The sequence below is a fragment of the Apodemus sylvaticus genome, chromosome 16, assembly GCF_947179515.1.
Source record: "Apodemus sylvaticus chromosome 16, mApoSyl1.1, whole genome shotgun sequence".
Taxonomy (NCBI): Eukaryota; Metazoa; Chordata; class Mammalia; order Rodentia; family Muridae; genus Apodemus; species Apodemus sylvaticus.
Window position 1 is genome coordinate 30,706,586 of NC_067487.1, and position 19,870 is coordinate 30,726,455.

General features: G+C 46.5%; 1 protein-coding gene across 3 annotated transcripts in view; it reads left to right on the plus strand.

Moving 5' to 3' along the window:
* Positions 1 to 19,870, plus strand: part of Pdzd2 (PDZ domain containing 2) — a 386,071-nt gene that overhangs the window by 189,759 nt on the left and 176,442 nt on the right. The window contains exon 1 of one of the 3 annotated variants that reach the window (XM_052159552.1): positions 2,012 to 3,019. The exons of the other annotated variants lie outside the window; for them this stretch is intronic. The gene's annotated coding sequence lies outside the window, so the exon portion shown is untranslated. Of the gene's footprint in view, positions 1 to 2,011; positions 3,020 to 19,870 lie in introns of those variants that run through there. 3 annotated transcript variants of the gene reach the window in all.

Below are 19,870 nucleotides of genomic sequence, written 5' to 3' on the forward strand. Positions count from 1 at the left end.
ATAGGTGTGAGAGGTCTACCTCAAGGCTCCTTTCTTGAACCACAAGCACATTACAAACTGACCGGTATTCTCAGCACACATGGTAACGCAAGCACTGTGTGTGTGTCATCACACCTCACAATGACGACTCTGCTGACACACCTCCCCTCAGACCATTTATGTTAGGAACTGCGGTGTTTTGACTCTACAAAGCTTCCTGCTTTCCTAGAACCATAACGGTTCAATTATAGAACAGACAAAATTTTCCTACAGTCATTTCTTAGACTATAAGTATCAAATTAGTAGTATGGTTTTGGATTGGGTTCTATTAGAATGTTTGATTTTAAAACGTATCGTGTAAGCTGCAAAAATTGAGTTTTATGGAAAAAAAAAACCAAACAACTCAAAACGTTAAATAAATAATGGCTTGGAATGAGGACAGAACTTCTAGCAACGTCTGAAATGCCCTAAACATACTTCTGCCATCTTGTACTACGTTTTTTGTTTTGATATTTTTAGAGACAGGGTCTCGCTACATAGCCTTGGCTGGCCTGGAATTCGCTCTGTAGAAAAGGCTGGCCACACACACCCAGAGCTCCGCCTGCCTCTGCCCCCCACGCACTGGGATTAAAGGTGCGCTCTCTCCACCTCACCAGGCCTGCCCTTTGTGCGAAACAGCAGCCTCAGCGCTGACTAGAACATATCGAACAACTCTGGAAAATGCTGAGGGTACCCGGTGTCCTGCAATATCCATTTTTTCCACCCAAGATTTGATTCTTTATGTAAAAAATAAACAGGATCATCCATCTCATTAGCATATAGATTTGCTTTCACCTTTAATAAAGGTAAAATCACCTGTCCACCAAAGAATTGCTTTCATCAATTTTTTTATGCTGTATTATCAGTAAATGTTCGATCTGTATATTTAAATTATACACCTACATATACAAGGCTGTGGAAGAGTTTCTCTGGCTAAAAGAAGTTGCAAATGGAACAAAAAAGTTTACAAAGTTTTATTGTCTGGAAGCCAGATGCTTTTCCTTTAAGAGTGGAGATGCAGAAATCATGAAGTCTTTTTGAGGAATTGACTCCCAAAGCTAGTCTCCTGACACGCAGCGTTCCTGGGACCTCCACCAGGCGGTGTTGGCTCTGTCAGGGCCTCACATTTTGAGATTAAACTGTCAAAGAAGGAATGGCCTTCCTACCTGTTTCTGGTTTGCTCTTTTGCTGGTCTGAATGAAGCAACTGGGGGTAATCCGAGGGCTGGTAATTGGTAATTTTGGTAATTATTTACCGTGTGCTCCTGGGCAGCTTTCGGGTGTGGGCAGACTTCCAGCCCTGTCTTGACACGGGCTGGCCGCTCCTATTTTCTAATTACCCATTCCAGTGGTAGTAATGGTGCTGGGAATTGCAGCCTCCTTTGGCTTCCTCCATTATAATTAATCGCGTCGAATTCCACAAGATTCGTCCTTTGCAAAGCTGACTTACTTTCGTGGGCTGCGAGATGTCCAGGAAGAGCATGATAACTCGAAGATACAGGGCGAAGCGGAACAGTACAAGGTTTTGATACAAATCCAAGGAGCTGGGAGGGTGTGTGTCTGTCTGTGCAAGTCCCAGGAGGGAGGCACAGGGCGGCAGCAAGCTTGTGCCGACATTCCTGCATTTAACCTCGGGAGCTCAACTGTATCACTAGCTCAACTCCTGCCTGGAGCACCAAGTTGGAGTCCTCCAGAGCCAGGTGAAACGTGTTTTGTTTGAGCAGAAGTTCCTTAATGGTTTGAGGTTTGGCACAGCAAGTGCTTTTACGTCTCAACAAGTGTTAGGAATGGAAACATAGAATAAAATACAATTGAAGTTTTGAAAAGCCATGGAATGATGGGGCGGGGCGGGGCGCGCACGCGGGGGGGGGGGGGCGCTCTTCTCAGCCTTCTCGCCTACTTAAAGAAAAGCAAACATTGTTTTCCTTAGCCTTCTTGCATTCTCATTAATTTAAGACAGGAAGCCTTCGGTGGGTGTGACATAAACAAGTCGGCCCTCGTGGGTCGGGCTTCCTCATCAGTTTGCAGCTGGAGAAATGGCTGAGCTGCCCAAGTCCAATCCGGCCTCTCGGGGATGACTTGTTGACTGAGCCCTGCAGAAGAAGGTGGGAGGGGCAGGCGAGCGGAGAAGGTATAAAGGAAATGCTTTAGCCGTGCAGTCACTGGCGATTGTAATTCAGGGGTGGTGAGTTTGGTTATTCCAACAGAAGGAATCTGATTTGGAGTTTCTGGAAAGTTCCCGGACATCCCGCCGAGTAGGATAGTTGTGATTTTAGTTGAGGGGGGTTCATCCGCCCCCACAAGAAGCCTGGCTTCTGCTGATGGTGAAGTGGAGTAGTCATGAAATGAATGATGTTAGGGGGGTGCAGCTTCTGAGCGTCGAGGAGAACTCCAGCCAGGGTTGGGGGTATCAGGATGCCGGGAGGTGGGGGAGCGTTTTCCCAGTTCACCGCAGGAAGCTCCCGCGCACTAGATGTAAACAAAACTGTCTGAAAGAGAAACCCCAAACTCGGTGCAACCCTCCGGGCGCGGTTTCCTTTTCCCTGCAGAGGACGGGGTGAAGGGGAAAGGACTCTGGAATGCCGTGGAGTTTTGACAAGTGAGAGTTGGGCTAGGATTGCATTACAGCCTTTTCATAACCTCCTCCACCCGCCGAGCAGGAGCAGGGAGGGGTCCTCCCGCACATCCGTAGCCCGCGGAGAGGAGCATTGGCGACGTCCTGCAGGAGCCGGGGCTTGGGACAGCAGGACAGCCCGGGGGACCTGGGGAGGGCAGTGTCCCCCGAGAAGCCTGCCCCGCCCCTCCCTGCCCCGCCCCGCCCTGCCCTGCCCTGTGCTGGGGCTGTTAGCAGGTGCTCCGGCTAATGACAAGGTCTCTGGGGCTCGCTCAGCACAGCTCCTGCGGATTACCCTGAGGCCAGCTGCTCCTGCCCCCAAGTCTCCCGGAGGAGCAGAGGGAAGAGATCTGAGAGAAAGCTACTAGAGGTGACTTCGAAACTGGAGGTAAGAATCTAACCGGGAGGGGGGAGAGACCAGGCCTTTCGATCTGAGGTGCATACGTTGGCTGGATCTACCAATGTGAGAATTTAACCACAGCTTCCCAGAAATGAGCGGCTATCTGACAGCTTGTGACTTTCTATTGGGGGTTTGCATGCCTGGGAAGTCAAAAAAAAAAAAAAAATGATGGTTTGTATTCACTGGGAGGAGCAATTTGGAACTGGTTTGTCAATAACTGGATGTAAAGAGGCAACACTGTGTGTGTATGTGTGTGTGTGTGTGTTGCGGTGGAGGCAGTCCTTCTGTCCTTGTAGCTTTCTCCTGGCTTCTGGTTAGCTTCTGGTTAGCTTTGGTACAGCCAAGCTGTTTTCTCTCCCAAAGGGAGAGTTTGGATGTTTCCACATACAAGGCTGTCATCTCCTCTGGGGACAGATCTTTACCCCAAATTGCTAAACAGTGTGCTTGTGCTTGGACAGCAACACTATTCACTGATTGTGCGAACTTTTTTGATTAGATTACTCACAAGTAAAATAAATAAATAATAAATAAATAAATAGATAAATAAATAAAATAATGAAGGATGCTTAAAAAGAGGATAGCTTTTTATTGTTATTTTTGGGGTGTTTGTCCCCCCTTTCTTTTTTCCTTCCTTCCTTCCTTCCTTCCTTCCTTCCTTCCTTCCTTCCTTCCTTCCTTCCTTCTTCCCTTTCTTTTTGAACTAAGGTCTCCCTCAATACTCAGCCCTGGCTGGCCTTGGACTTATGGTTCTCCTGCCTAACTCTCCAGTTCTGGGCTATAGTTGTGAATGGTCTGTGGCCAAAGACAGCATTTTGTATTACAGAGTCCTGCTTCAGCTGGTGGCTTAGAAGTAGAAAGAGTGAAATGACTTCAAGTGACAAGAATAAAAGATGGAGGCAGCGTCATCTTCAGAGAAAAGTTTCTTTTTTTTTAAGGTTTATTTATGTATTTTATATATCTGAGTGCTCTGTCTTCATGCACAGCAGAAGGAGGAGTCAGAATCTACCACAGGTAGAACCATGTGGGTGCTGGGAATTGAACTCAGGTCCTCTGCAAAAGTAGTCAGTGCTATTAACCACGTAGCCATCTCTCCAGCCCCAGAGAGAAAAGTTCCTAAGAATATAAACAACATTTTTTTCTTTGCACAAAATAAGTCTAGCTGAATATGACAGAGATCATCATCTATAACATACAGTGCTACAACTGATTTCACAATTCTGTTTTTTAAAGATTTACTTATTTTTATTTATATGAGAATACTGTAGGTGTCTCCAGACTCACCAGAAGAGGGCATCAGATCCCATTACAGATGGTTGTGAGCCACCATGTGGTTGCTGAGAGTCGAAGTCAGGACCGAGCCATCTCCCCAGCCCCTGTTTTTCCAATTCTAAATTCACATTATAGGTGAATTACAAAGTATATTAGAATGCAAAATTCTCAGCTCTCCGGTTATAGCTACAAGGGCTCTAGGAAGGGTTGTGGGACCCAAGGTGACAGTTAGAGCTTTGTGGAAGGGTTCTATCAAGCTAGTCAGGCAGTGGTGGTCCACGCCTTTAATCCCAGTACTTGAGAGGCAGAGGCAGCCTGATCTACAAAGCAAGTTCCAGGACAGCCAGAGCTCCACAGAGAAACCCAGTCTCACACTCCACCTACCCACACGTACCCCATTGCCCCCTACCCCCAGAAGAATTCCTAGATGGACCATAGCTAGGAACAGAAATAAGATGTTGGGAGGGGGGGAGTGTCAGGGGAAACTGATATGAACTCAGTTCCTAAGGTTTGCCCCAAATCATTCAGCCTGCTCTGATGGGTTTAACCGTGATGAGGAGACTTAGGCAGCCTCCCTCTTATCTTCAGCAAAAGGTGGCTAGCAAGGAGTAGTGTTATATAAGTACGTCCAATCTGTTTACCATTCCCATAATTCACTCAGCACCGCATCATACACGGTAGATTCTCTTTAGGAATCTACCCCATTGCTGCTGACGTCTGGATACTCCAGAATCCCCATACCAAAGAGTCGTAGGGGGTTCCCCTCCCTCCCTGTCCCCTGGGACATGCTCTTCAGCAGTGCCTTCACTGAGATACTATTTCTCCAGAGCTGTGGCCTGACATGTACGCCCTGCCTTCCTCAGTGGGCGCTCCAGGGTGTTGGACAGGCTCTTCCTGATGCTTCTGTAGCTTCTGATTCTTATTCTGACATCCATTTGGAAGCCTGAGGTATCCTACTCTATGAAAGCTCAGTCGCAAATAATTTTACGTCACCGATTGATTCGTACTGGGTGTCCCTGTGTCACCTTGGCTGGCCTCAGACTTGCTGTCTTGACCAGACTGGCTTTTGCCTACCAAGTGCTGGTATTAAAGCACACACCTGCCATGCTCAGCCAGAGTCACCTGTTTTTGTAAGTCACCTATCGCAAGAGTCAGCAATCATTCGCTTACCCCTCAGCAGCCCCAAGGGCCGCCACTGGAGCAGAACATTGCCCACTCGATTTTAAATGGTTAAGTGCATCCTGCCCTGTGGTTGGTTCTTACCGAGTCTACCCTTTCTGATTGCTCTCTGGGGTTTGCTGCCCTCCAGGAAAACTGAGTGCTTCAAGCGAAGAGTCACTTGCCAGGAGTTGTGATGCGGGCAAAGGAAGGGCAGGAACGTTTTAAGTTTGGGAGAAAGAACTAAACCCTCCAGGACCACCATCACAACTGTCCCCGTGTCACCGTACTGGGGATGCGTTGTTCCTCTTGTTCATGGGACAGCCTTTACCATCTGAGCCCCGCCCCCCCCCCCCCAAGCCTTGCCTTTTATGTTCTGTCCCCTAGGTGCCCAAGAAAACATGCACGTGGCTTGAGAGCCTCCGGGCCTGACTGTCAGGTTGAACTAGGCTTGAATTCCGCCACAGTGGAAATCTCTTCCATTTGAATCAGGACCGCGAAGCTCTTCCTAGTCTCAGGGCCCTGCTCAGGGGTCAGCTGTCACTCCAGTCCTCATGTTTGGAGTCTGTTTCCCCCACCTCTGGGGGGAGGGGAGGGGTAATAGGTTTTTCTCCTGTCTTTCAATACTCTTTTTCTTTGCAGTGAAGATTTATTATAATACACTTTGAATGGGAATCTTTGTCCGTGTATCTTACTAGCCTTTCCATGAGCTATCTCAGCCTTGTAAAATCTGCCTCTTGGTTCTGAACAGTTTTTTTTCTTGATTTTTTTTTTTTTTAACATCTAAAATCCCCTTCCTCTCTTCTGGAGCACCATTCATTTGAGGGAGTTTTTAATGGCCTGAATCATTAAACTCTTACCTAGTCTATTACATTTCCTGTTTCCCTTTGAAAAGTCCTACTTCCTGGGAAATGTCCTCATCTTATCCTGGAGATGCTATATCCCAGTTATATGCCTGCTGGTCAAATCTCTAAATCCCAAGAGCTCCTTAGGGGTCTGAGTTGTCTTATAATCTCCTGCTATTGTTTTGGGGATGAAAGGCGTCTCCACTTTGCAGTCTCAAGAGTGTCTTTGAAGTACCTCTCTCCTCCCGGTATTGTTTCTGTTTCCTCTGATTTCCCCCTAGCTGTTTGTTTTGATTTTTTAAATCTCTTCCATGGCGGTGGCTTTCCTCACATGCTTAGTGACCCTTGACCCGTTCCTGAAATACTAATTGGAAAGTCTAAACGGATAGGGCTGATTCCGAGGAACGTTTCCTTTTTGTGAAGGAGACCCAGGGTAGTGTCTCTGAACACGCAGTGCCTGGCACACGGTACCCTTCCCATATGTGTCTGCACAGCGACTGAACAGCAGCAGATCTTGCCAAGACCAGGCGGTAGCAACTGATCTTTGGTTCTGGCATTTTAGTTTGGTTTGGATTTTGAATGGCGTTTTATTGAGCACACTCTTTAGTTAGTGGATATGGTGGTGACTGTTGAGTAACTTGCGAGTGCGTTCCAGAGCCTCCACTGAAGACTGTCTGGCTGGTGATGTCAATGGAGAACTCCCATCAGCAGACATAGTTTCCTCCCCAGGACAACTGCCAATGGAGAGAAGTCTGTGGAGGAGGATCTCTTGGATCATTTGGCATTTTTGGAGTAAGATGCCAAAGGGCATATGGGAAGGGGACAGGGAGCCATCACATTTGTTCTTGGAGACCTTCTCTTCATCTGTTTAATTGGAGGGCCCCCCCACCAGCTACCACTGGCATGTCTCTGTCCAGAGCTGCTCTGACAAAGCAAAGAGGTAACAGTGCAGGCCTTCACCTGTAATCTAGGATGAAAGGAGACAGTATGGGGGGGTCTGATGGCTCTACACACTGACCCTCAGCTAGCCTACCTGCATTTGGGGCGTATCCTTGTCTCATTGATACGTGGTACTCCTAATTCCCGGGGCTCTCTGGGATGCTGGGAATGAAGGACCGGAAGTAGGCTTCCAGCCCCACCCCCCTCCCCTCCCCCATCCCACCCCAGCTGTACTAGGATCAGTTTGCCCTCATCTGGAAGTCAGGCACTTCTGGTTTGTTACTACTAGTTTATGTGTCTGTCAGCTTCCCAAAGCTTGCTGCAGTCGCCGCTGCACCCCCACCCCCATCCCCCACCCCACCCTTTCGCAAACTTTGAAACATTCCTGGACTGTCTGCCAGTCATATGTAGTCCCTGCTTGGTTCTCCCAGCTTTGCCCTGAGATTTTTCCCCCCTCATTTCTTTCGCTTGTGTTTCTGCCCCAGCGCTACAGGGAGCTGCTGGAGATGGACATGCCGACAGGACACACGGCCACTTGCACCCAGCAGGAGTACTGCACGGTGGTGCCCGAGGCTCTGGATGGCTTGGTTATTGGGTTTGCACTAAGCAATTTGGAACTGATTTGTCACTGATGGGATGGAGCTTGTTAAGTCCATTGTGCAAGAAGCTACTGCTCATTATGAGCAGGAGCAAAGGCTGTTTCCAAATACCCGATGCTCCGGCTTACACAGTTCCGTGTTCGTGAACAGCGGCCCAGCCCAGTCTGTTGACTTCTGGGAAACGCATTCATGTTTCTTTGTCTTTGCCTGCCGCCTGGTGAGTGGTCGAAAACTTGCTTTTCTCAGGTGCTCAGCCTATTCTGTCAGGTACCCCATTCCACAACCCAGAGTCAGTCAGATGAAGAAAGGGGCACCCTGGGCCTTGAGGAGGTATGGTATGGACGTTTTAGAAAGGGTTTGCTTATTTCTTAGAGAAAGATACAAAATAACGCTCCTTGGTCTTCCACCGGCTACTATCTGGAAACACTGGCTTCTGCGCTCCAACTTGAGGGCAACATAAGAGACAAGAGACAAGGTGGTTGGTGGCAGAGAGCAGGAAAACTTGCCCGGAGCCCTGCCCTGCTCTCTCCTCACCTCCTGCCCTCTATTGAAGCCGTTTTGAGTCCAGGTTTGGTATCATTTTGTCACCAAAGCGATCTAGGTGGAGACTTATTCGGGCATCAGCTAGCTCAGACATCAGCCAGCTGGGTTCTGAATAAAGCCTGTTGCTGTGTTGCATCAAGTGCTGACTTCTGTGGTCTGTGGGACGCTCGCCATTCCCAGAGACTTGAGTAGGGGGTCTCCCCACTCGGGGGTCTTAACACCCTTATCTCTGAAAGGCATCAGGGAAACCGCAGGCGGGCTCAGGTTGGAGCTGCTTGCCTCCTCGTTTCATTGTTATATTGACTCCAAGTACGATTCCTCTCAGCTTAGCCTATTTTGTAGGCAGGTGAGAAGAACCTCCGAAGGTCACAATAACTATTGAACTATTTGGGGTCGGGAGAGGGGGTTTTAGATTGCAGTAAACCCGAGTTTAAATGCCTTGTAATGAGGGAGCCTAGAGCAGTCCTACCTACAAAAGACAAGGGCTAGCCTTCCCTTCTTTCTGGATTCATACAGTATGGCGTTCTCTGTCCCCTATGCTTTGCACCCTTGGGGACACTTTAAAGATGAAATAAACCGTGACAGTGCCCGGTAGTGTCAGGAAGGCTAGAATGTAGGAGAAAATAGACTGTCGTTCTCTGTTTTCCGGTTTGGCTCAAGTGGCAGGGATGCTCTCTATTTTTGTGAATGAAAGGCCTGTCTGGGCCGTTCCATTCCTGATATAACCACAGCCTGGAGTGAATGTGAATGCCCTTCGCTGCACTAGTCACCATTGTCTCTTGAAATCGGAGTGTCTCGTTAAAGCGAGACCCTAAGGGAAGACTGTAATACAGCTAAGATTTACTGCATACTTGGTCCTAACCTGGCACTGTTACAATGTCACATGTAGGGACTTAATTTTACCTACACGAGGATCTTAATATGGTTTTTTTTTTATTTTTAACTTATTTTTATTATTCTTATTATTTTATTTTATTTTATTTTATTTTTTGTTATTCGAGACAGGGTTTCTCTGTATAGCTCTGGCTGTCCTGAAACTCACTCTGTAGACCAGGCTGACCTCAAAATGAGAAATCCACCTGCCTCTGCCTCTGCCTCTGCCTCTGCCTCTGCCTCTGCCTCTGCCTCTGCCTCTGCCTCTGCCTCTGCCTCTGCCTCTGCCTCTGCCTCTGCCTCTGCCTCTGCCTCCGCCTCCCAAGTGCTGGGATTAAAGGCACCACCACCTGGCTTAATTTAACTTGTTAATGTGTTTGTTTTGGGGGGCTTAGGGAGCACAGGCATGCCACAGCACACATATAAAGGTCAAAGGGCAACTTTTAGGGTATGTCCACTCACATGGTTTAGGATTTTGTTCTTTCTGGCTTCCCGTGTTGCTGCAGGAGGGCTGGGATCACATGCTACTGAATGTGACTTTTTAAAGTGGGTTCTAGGGATAGAACTCAGATCCTCAGGCTCACACGGCAAGCCCCTTTAGCCGCAGAGCCGTCATGCCAGCCCAGCCTCATGATCATGGGATAGTCTTCTCCCCATTTCACAAGGCGCTCCCGGGGAGCCACACTAGTTAAGGAAGTGGTTCAAGGTGGTCAACTTTTCAATGAAGGGACAGAGATTCCAATGCTAGCCCACACGTATGCCCTACAGTATAATTCATCGTACCCTAAACACCCTTAGACCTTCTGTAGCATCCAGCAGGAATTAAGACATTATTGTGAATGAAAAAACAGGATTTTTCAGAGTATTATAGACTTACTCTTTTTTTTTCTTTCTTTTTTTTTGTTGTTGTTTTTGTTTTTGTTTTTTTTTTTTGAAACAGGGTTTCTCTGTGTAGCCCTGGCTGTCCTGGAACTCACTTTGTAGACCAGGCTGGCCTTGAACTTAGAAATCCTCCTGCCTCTGCCTCCCAGGTGCTGGGATTAAAGGTGTGCGCTACCACTGCCTGGCGACTCTCATTCATTTTTAATAGCTGCGTATTTTGATAGAGTCAAAGACCATAATTTATCTAGCTCTTCCTGACAATTGTACAGAGCTGTAGTGCAGGTTCCAGTGTCTGAGATATCTCAGGCACGTGCTTCTGACTTGAGAGTGAACATGAAACATTTTAGTGACTGAGTTGTTTTTCGAGATAGGGTCTCGTGTAGCCCAGAGCGTTTTCCAACTCATGACCCTCCTGCCTTCACCAGCCAAGTGCTAGGATTTCCAGCATGGAAACTCTTTCAATCCCTCTGGCTTCTCCCTACCTCCCCACAGGCCGCCCCAGGAGATAACTCCATCTTCATCTGAGTTCCATTCTGTTTGCTCGCACTAGAGCCCTGCATTAAAGCCTGTGGCATCTGGGAGACGCGAACATTTTTGGAACTGTTTCCAGGGGCGTCTCTGCTGAAACTTAAGTATTAGTTGGCAGCGAGATGCTGTTTAGAATATAGATCCCTGACACGTGGCCTGCCGAGGGCCATTTTCCAGGTGTTTTCTCATAACATGTCTTATTACACTCTTCAATCTAGAGATACTATATCAAACTCATTCATTATTTGAGACTTTTGGCTGACCTCTGAGATTCTTTTTTTTAATTGCTGACCAATAGAAAATACAAATGGAAAAATGCGTTAGTGTGCAAACTTTGAAGTTTGAAATCTTTGGAATTGGGGGCCTCGTAGGGCTAGAGGGTAAAGGAGAATAATAAGATGGTGTTGTCTGGTTAGTGGGTGCCCTGACAGTTTACCCTTTATAGACAAATTCTCTGTGCCTTAGACAATAAAAATGGTCTCAAGTTACTTACGCTTAAAGTTCTCATTTTCGAAAGTGGATACATCTTCGACCTTGTGTATCAAGAAGACCTTGATCTTTCTGTTTAGGTTCATTGTATGGTACAGTCCTTTCAGCGTGAGGACCTGAGTTCAAATCCCCACTACCCACATAAAAATATGAACTTGACTGTGCGAACTTGTAACCCCAGCCCTGGAGGGAGGAAACGGAAGTCTTCCCCAGCACTCTCTGGCCAGCCAGCTTTACTGAAACACTGAGTTTCTAGTTCTGTGAGAGACCCTGTCTGAAGGCAGGAAGGAGAGGGACCAGTAAAGGAAGACACCCAACATCCTGTTCTTGTCACCATCCGTGTGCATGGATGTATGTGTTTGTATCCACCCACACGCAGTGCATTCCACACACATACATGTGTGTCCTAAGTACATGTGAAATATGCATTATGCATATGACACACATATGTGGCTTCCTTGCTCCTTTGCTGGTCCCTAATTCATTTTCCAGCTTCCTCCATGTTTATAATCCTCAACACTGGGCTCCCTTACTTTCTGCTTCTCGTTGGATCCAGCCAATAGGAATCCCAACGGGCAGAAGATAGGAAACAAGAGAAGAGAAAGTTGAAGTGTTCGTTACCAACTCGTGGTCTTCTCAAACTTGGCGAGGCTCTGACAACAGCTAACTTCTCCCAAGGCTCCGAGGGACAGCTCGCGCTCATGGCCCCAGCTCCCTTATGGTCTGGTTACGTCGCTTCCTTCTCCCCTGGCCTTTTGGAGATGCTAAGCTCTGAGTGCTGTGCCCCGCAGACCCTTCTGTAAACCACCCTGGTCTCATATTCAACCCTTTAGTGCGCTTCTGATTCTTGGACGTTGACTCTCTTCCTGATACAGTCTTTTTTTCTTTCTTTCTTTCTTTTTGTAAAGACAGGGTTTCACTGTGTAGCCTCATCTAGCTGGAACTCACTGTGTAATCAGCCTGGTCTGAACTCATAGAGATTGCCTGGCTCTGCCCCTCTCCACACCCAGGTGCTAGTTAAATTAATAATTAAAGGCACATGCCACCGTGCTGGTCCCTGATGTAATTGTAATTATCAAATCCGGCTCTAAGTCACTTAAGTCATTGCCTTGACCACATCTGAATGGAATTGTATCTTTTCTCAGAGTTGCTTAGCGACATCTTATTTCTATTATTTTTCTCTATTAAGTTCCAAGTCCCAGGTTGGGTAGTGGGTAAAGAGAATACTATACGGAAGTATATCTAGTATACTGTTTGGTTTGGCATCCAGAAGTCATAGCAATGTATAACTCCTGAGGTCCAATAATATATGTAGAGAAGCGTATGATTTGTGGAAATCATGCATCTGTATTAATGCATGTGTTAACGGGATTTCATAACCGTGTGTGCATGCTTACACGCATTGGGTCACTGTGCAGTCACTAATGGCCCAGGGTCAGTTGGAAGTTATGTACTGTGCTAACAGGCACTAGAGCTCATGTCCCTCACAATCAGGGGTCTTTTAAAGGACGAAAGTACTAGAATATTCAAGTAGAAGGGATCCCAGAGTAGACCTAGCCCAGTTTCCTTCTTCTGAGGTAAAGTTCTGGGTGAGCCATTCAGAGCTTTTGTCTGGAGTGCAGGGATACTGGCAGATTGGGCGGCCCCACTGTCCTGCTAGGGCATTGCTTCTCAGCCTTTCTAGTGCTTCAACCCTTTAATATACTTCCTCACGTTGTGGTGACCCATAACCATCGAATTATTTCACTGCTACCTCATAACATACTTTTGCCACTGTTATGGATCATAATGTAAATATCTGATATGCAGGATATCTGATATGTGAACCCTCCCCCTCCAAAAAAAGAGGTTGCAACCTACAGGTCAAGGACCACTGTTCTAGGCTCTTTCCCTGCCTTAGCCTGGTCATCTCCATGTTTCTGCTGCTGCAGCTGTCCCGCATCAGGTGTCCGTAAGGATGATGCCCTGCTGCCCTCCTCCCCCTATTGTGTCCCTCTGTGCTACACATGCAAGCCAGGCAGTCATGCTCCGAGCTCATAAAAGAGCCTAATGGGATACAGACGGTAGGCACACTGCTGGGAGAACGTTCAAACTGACACACAGCAACTCTTGGACATCACTTTCCACCATAACTTTTAAACTTGGGATGGCGGTTTATGTGGGCGTATGAGGTGCCGGGGTTGGGTTGGATGAATTAGTTACAGGCTCTGGTTAGGGGAACCAGACTCCCTGCTGGAGATGTGGTCTCTTTAAAGAGCTAGCTCAGGGCTGCTGGCTGAGGCTATCCCTAAGGGTATTTGCATGGGACTGGGGGAGAGCATTCTCACGCTCGCGCACACACACACACACACACACGTCAGCTCTGTGAAAGAACAATGGCTTTTTATGGGTCCATAAGCCATAAGGAATTCTCCATAAAACCAAACCTTTGACTGTGAAATTCATTGCTTCAAGTTAAAGGCAGACAAGAAATACCTTTCCCTGATGAAAAGAAACAAAGTGGACTAGGTAGGCCACTAGAGGAAAGCCCATATTTGCAAAGAGGATTACATCTATGCCTGCCATGCTGCAGCCTTCCTATGTGGAAATCAACGGGAGGTCAAGGGAGGTAACGGGAGGACTGATGCAGTGAATCCTGAGCCTGGAAAGGCAGTCAGGAATGTTGTAAGGATCCCATTTTTGCATAACGGGGTGTTACCTTTACATTATAGATCCAGATGACAGCCTCATGGGACTGCTTGCATAGTTACAAGGTAGCGGCGATGAGGTGACACACTGCAGAGGGACTGTCTGCAGAGTTACACGGGTAGTGTAAGGCGGGGTGATACACTCTCCCCACGGGTCTTACTCTGTGAGCCGTGTAAGTCTGGGAAGCCTTGAGTTCCTATTCTAGCTGTCCCGGTAGACAGTAGATGTTGGAGAAGGCTGTGAGACAGTCCTGTCTTGGTTTTCTCAAGTATAGAGAAGAGATGAGGTTGGCCACTCCCTCATGGGTGAGGGCTAGGACCAAATGGGGCACAGCAGGTGACGTCTTCAGTACAACACTGGGACACGTGGCTTTCTGAGCCCGTGAGCTCCATGCTTCTTTTTCTGCTATTCTTTGTCACTCCAGAGCCAACTATTAAAGGAGCCCAAATCAAAGTTTCTCTTTCTAAAAGTCCGCTTTAAAAACTTTTTTGGGGGGTGGGGGGAGGTAAGATTTAGTTATGCGTATGAGTGTTTTATCTGCTTGTATGTACGTGTACCCCATGTGTCATGGTGACTTTGGAGGTCAGAATAAGATATTTGGATCTCCCAGAATTGGAGTTACGGTGGTTCTGAGCCCCAGTGTGGGTGCTGGGAACGGAACCTGGGTCCTCTGCAAAAACTACAGTGCTCCTAATTGCTGCTCTCTCGCTCTCTAACCCCATGTTTCTGTTTTTTAATGCTGTAATTAATTCTTAAGTTTCCATATGCTTCGTCTGTGTGCTATCTCATTTATGTATTTATTTATCATATTTATGTATTTATTGTGTCTGTATTGGGGGCTGAGCTAAGACCTTGCATGCCAGGTGCCCTGCCACTGAGCTGCATCGCCAACTTTGCATTCATTCATTTCTTTTGGTGAGAATACAGACGTCATTTTTCCTTCCAGATGTTTTTCTATAGATTAGAATGTTTATAAGGGAAATACACTTTGGGTTGGTCTGCTTGTTTAGGGCTTACAGCTTTAGGGGCTGAGAAGTTGAGGACAGGGTGGCACAAACAAAGGTCTTGAAGGAGCTTTACCTTATGGTGGGATGGGAAGGAGCCGGTGGGCATGCGTATGAGAGAGAAAACACCCATCGATGACGACTGAGCTTTCAAGATGAAAACACCTGGCCCAAGCCCCATCTATAAGCCCGCCTCCCTGCGGATCCTGCTTCCACTGAGTTTTGGTGGGGACCACCGTGTAGAAATTGTAGCATTAGTTACATCATGCATGGACCTCGGTCCATAGCACTTCTTCTGCTTCCTAACGCACAAAAGTATTTTTGCTATCACAAGTATCTTCCCCATCTCGCCTCTTTCCTCATCCCTTCAGACAGGAAGTTACTGAGTGCTCTGAGAATCACGTATAGCTTAGAGGCCTGCTCACTCTTTCATTTCTCTTCAGTCAGTGATGCAGGTAATGACTCCTAGTGAAGCTCCTGAGATATGAGGCCCGTCTTTAGAACATTCTAGAAAAATCTCCAGATGTCTTACCCGTGTCTCTCTCCAGCTCACATGTATATGGGTCGCACCTATAGCAGTGATGGAGCTGATTTCAGACTCCCGACTCCAGTGCTGCGTTCTGGGGTATCTAAGGGTAGAGTTGGGTGAGTTTGACCCCTTCAGAAGTAATGATGGCTAAGTAGGGCTACGTGGTCTCCCAGAGGTCTCTGGAAATATTCTGCTGCCTTCAACAGCCTCTGCATGGGCTTTTTTTTGCTTGCTTGCTTGCTTGCTTGCTTGTTTTGGTTTGGGTTTAGTTTTTAGTTTTTTTTCCAGACAGTGATTTTTTTCTGTGCAGCCCTAGATGTCCTAAAACTCACTTTGTAGATCAGGTTGGCATTGAACTCACGGAGAACCACCCGCCTCTTGTGTCCCAAGTGCCTGGATTAAAGGTGTCCACTATGCCTGGCTTGTAACGTTATTTTTAGAAAGGAGAAAGCTGGCAGCAACTCTCGGTGAGCCTTCTGTGTGAGTAGCATCTGCCTGATAGGAGGTGTTGTACCTTTTGCTGGGTCTTCAGCACCCTATATTTTGGATTCCTTTAGAGCCTCCTTCCCCCCACCCCCCAGCCAGAACTACCCTAAAAAAGCTGACAGGCAATCCTGTGCCACGTTCCCAGGGCTGCCTGCTAAGGGAGAAAGGCAGGAGACAGGAACCGTGTGAGATGAAGTTAAACCATTTACCACATGCCTAGACGTAATGGTCCTGCCCAGTAAGAAGGTTACCATGGGAAAAAAAAGCATTGTCTTGTCTTGCATTTAAGTCTTTACCGACTGCCCCCCTCCATCAGAAAAGCTTTGCTTACTTTATTTTAAACACCAACGTATTATTTTGGGAACACATATTAATCTGAAGAGACCTTAGTCATTGCTGTTTTGGATGCTAAAGGAGGTCAACTGAGGTAAGAGTATTTTTTAAGGATGGAGGGTGGTTTCAAAAAATCTAGGAAGATTTCAGGGCCTCTGACCTCATAGTAACAAGTATTAGATTTCTTAGTAAACAAGACTTTTTAAAGATCATTTAAAAATGGAACAACTTAAGAACTTATTTAAGTAATTTAGATAAGTGAAGAGGCTGTGTTTTGAGAAGCTCTGAATGAAAGGGTCATCACAAGAATAGGTGTAAAAATGCTACTGGCCCTGAAGAATTAAGTGGACATCCTATAGAATGAGAGCCAGAGACTGGGGTGGGGGGCACCGGCATCTCAGTTGGTGTTAATTTCTATGTGGATGTATCTGTGCATATATTTATATGCATGTAATTTTGTGTATTACTATGTAAAGAGATTAATATAAATTTCTTATATATAGCATAATCTGCCACAATAGAACATTTATACCTTTCATTTGCCTCATTTATCTTTATCCCCAAAACTTTTAATGGCTACCTTTCAAATGGTCCAATTGATAATCACTTATACTTCAAGTCACCGTCTGATCCCATGGAAATGTCAAGAAATATTTTCATGATGTATTACTGGTTTGCACCACTGCTTCAATGACTTTATTCTTGTTTCTCATTTGAACTTTCATGATTTGCAAGAGCCAAAGCAAAATACACTGATCAGAAAAGTAGCAAATTAAAATCCCTCCAATAAACTGTTTCTAAAATTGGTGAGGGACTCTGCATTAGGAGGACTTGATATGTGAGGTCACCTTGTATCCCAGCATGTGCCATGTTTGGAGATGTATTGTTTCCATTGTTGTTGTATGTGGTCAGCTCAGACCAGAGGCTGCTGGTCACATGGGCAAAGACCTGCCACAGATATGCAGAAATCCTCTGTGGAGACGGCTCAGTCACAGTCTGTCGACCTACGCTTTCCATGCAGCAAGCAGAGATTTTCTCAGGGGACAGAGCACACTTCATTCAGTTCTTCTTCCTCTCCAGCATGGGAATGTGGGTGTCTGACCTCCCCATGGGGCATCTTGCCAACAAGTCATCATAGTCAGGCAGAGAAATTTCAACTAGGGGAAAAAAAATGTCCAGAAAGAAGCCACCCCACCAAAGAATTTTATTTTCTCCTGAAATGTATTCTCTCAGATAAACTCAAGATGCATTAAATTCCAACATGTCAGTCTCAACTAACTTATCATCCACTCTTCCTGTCCCAAAGAAGCTTCCTTGCATGTATGTTATAAAATTTGAGGCTGTGTTGAACTAAACAGAGAGACTGTGGCTGCCCCAAAGCTTGTGATATAGGTGTATAAGTCAGAATTCTCTAGAAGCAGAGCAAAGAGGATATGCATATAAACAACTTCAGGTTCTGTAATGCCCATGGGTACATTTTATGTGGCTGTGGGCCCTGGGGAGACAGAGAAAGGCTGAGATTTAGGAAATCATATCACATAATCACAGAGAGTAGAAACTCCACCATCTCTAGAACAGAACAGAAGCTAGGAACATCGGTGAATATTGAAGGCACAGTCCTCATCCAAAGCTCTGCACACAGGGCAGATAGGACAGGCTGGTGACTTAGGTAGGGGTCTCAAGGGCAGTGCTGTCTCCTTTGGGAAGTCTCAATCCTTTATTTTAAGATCTTCACCTACTTTGAGGTCTGCCCACGTTCTGGGCAGAGTGGGGGAGGGGGCAGCTTTCCTCAGTCTACTGATTTATATATTCACCTCAGTCAAGTGTGGTAGTACATTTTCTGTAACTCCAGGGTTTCGGAGGCTGAGGCAGGAGTGTTGGTTCTGTGCCAGTCTGGGCTCTATGGTGGGTTCTATGCTAGCCTGAGTTCATAGAGAGTAGCTGTATCTAAGTCAGTAAGTAGACAACATTGTATCTCATCCACAGTGTGCCTTGGTAGAAGCATCTGCTGGGGTTGGACTAGCCACCTGAGCTCCACAGCCTGACCATGCTGACTTATACCATGTATCATCACAGGCAGGATCTGTAAGTTTGTTTCTGCCAGGTTTATATTCTCTATGTTGTAGAATGAGCCATAAATCCTAAAATGTCCTGTAGGGTGCTAGAGGGAACTCTGGAGTTAGCCTTTGAGAACTCGTACAGACTTAGAGCATGCAAAATTGGTCTAGCATAGTCCTGGCACACAGATCTGATGGGCATTCCCCTTCGGTTGTGTTCGCTTGTAGCTCAGTTTGCACAAATAGAAAATGTTAGTTTTGACTAAAGACCTTTTATCCTGGGAACTCTGCTGTACAGCACCCCCACCAAGCATGCCCCCTTTCCCTCTAGGTTCCAGGTGGCTTGTATGGACACACTACTTAGACATAAACATGTTTTTTTGTGTGTGTGCATTTTAATGGACACAGATGGTATCACACCATCCTGAGTTTTGTTTTTCTTGGTATATCTCTTTTCTTTTTAGATCTGGAAATGTTAATGGTTTCATTTCTGTTGACTTTTTATGTTTGGGGTTTTGCTTTTGGTTTTTTGTTTTGTTTCCTTTCATGGAGAAAGCATATCAATTAGATCTTTCAACTCTAGGGAAAGATTTGAGGCGTCTCAAAAAATCTATTTATGTGGGTTAAAAGTCATGGCAGTGATTAGCAGGTTCCTCTTACCCACATACGTACTCCCCAAATCATAGGTCACTGGGCAGTTGCTCTGTTGCTCTGATCAAATAGAAACAGGAGAGGGAAGAGAGGTTTACTCTGGCCCACAGTTTAAAAGACAGGTCCATTATGGCATAGAAGGCATGGTGGCTGGGGCCCCGGAGACAGCACACAGCTTGTTACATTTCAGAGGCCGTCAAAACAGGACTGCAGCCAGAAGAGGCTGTCACCCTCAGATGTCCTCCAGCAAGCCTCCCTCCCCACAGCCTCCTAAGAAATGTTGCTGTTAATTGGAGACTACTTTTTTTTTCTGTTTTTTGTTTTGTTTTGTTTATTTGTTTGTTTTTTGTTTTTTGAGACAGGGTTTCTCTGTGCAGTCCTGGCTGTCCTGGAACTCACTCTGTAGACCAGGCTGGCCTTGAACTCAGAAATCCACCTGCCTCTGCCTCCCAAGTGCTGGGATTACAGGCGTGCGCCACCATGCCCGGATCTAATTAGAGACTACTTATCCCAACAGTAAGCCTATGGAAGACGTTTGAGATCAGGGAGACTTCTGTTCCAGTGTGATTGTTTGCTTCTTCCTACTTAGATATCATCTTGTCTTACCTTCGTTTTCTTTCGTTCTTTCTTTCTTTTTTTTTTTTTTTTTTACCAGAAGAGGGCGTCAGATCCCATTCCAGATGGTTGTGAGCCACCATGTGGTTGCTGGGATTTGAACTCTGAACCTTTGGAAGAGCAGTCAGTGCTCTTAACCGCTGAGCCATCTCACCAGTCCAGTCTTTTTCCTTCTTTAAGATAGGGTTTTGTGTAGTCCAGGCTGGCCACAAAATTACTGTGAAGCAGAGACTGGCCTTGAACTCCTGCAGCTCCTGTCCCTCTGCCTTTCATGTTCTCAGCTTACAGGTGTGTGCCATCAGGTGGGGCCTATCCCCTCAGCAATCCAGGCCGTTTTTCCTGAGTAAAGTC